Consider the following 852-nt stretch of genomic DNA (forward strand, 5'->3'; position numbering starts at 1 on the left):
TTTAAATCAACATATAAATATCAACTTGTATTCAATCATGGAAGCAAGTAGGAATGAACAGTCCAAGAGGACTCTGGGGTCATATGCTAACCCCACTACTGCTTCATATGGGAGTAGTATCTGTATACCCTCCGTTGGAGTTAGTAGCTTTGAGCTGAACCCTCAGCTCATTATCATGGTGCAGCAAAACTGCCAGTACTCTGGTCTTCCACATGAAGAACCTACATAATTTCTGGCACAATTTCTGCAAATTGCTGATACAGTACATGATAAGGAAGTGGATCAGGATGTCTACAGATTACTACTGTTTCCATTTGCTGTAAAAGATCAAGCTAAGAGGTGGTTAAATAACCAGCCTAAGAACAGCATAAAAACATGGAAACAGCTGTCAGAAAAATTCCTGAACCACTATTTCCCTCCAAAACGGATGACACAGCTAAGGCTAAGCAACCAAGGCTTCAAACAAGGAGATAATGAATCCCTTTATGATGCATGGGAGAGATATAGAGAGATGCTAAGAAAATGCCCCTCTGAAATGTTTTCAGAATGGGTGCAATTAGACATCTTCTACTATGGGCTTACAGAAAAAGCTCAGATTTCTCTAGACCACTAAGCTGGTGGATCTATACATATGAGAAAAACAATTGAAGAAGCTCAAGAGCTTATTGATACAGTTGCCAGAAATCAGCATCTGTACCTAAGCAGTCAATCTTCCATGAAAGAAGAAGCTAAAAAAGTAACTGATGAACTCAGTCCTGTAGATCAGGCCAATGAATTCAATCAGCAATTAAACTTTCTAACTCAGCAGCTAGCCGAATTCAAGGAAATATTACAGGAAACAAGAATGGCTAA

This window comes from Arachis duranensis, chromosome 10 (assembly GCF_000817695.3).
Source record: "Arachis duranensis cultivar V14167 chromosome 10, aradu.V14167.gnm2.J7QH, whole genome shotgun sequence".
NCBI lineage: Eukaryota > Viridiplantae > Streptophyta > Magnoliopsida > Fabales > Fabaceae > Arachis > Arachis duranensis.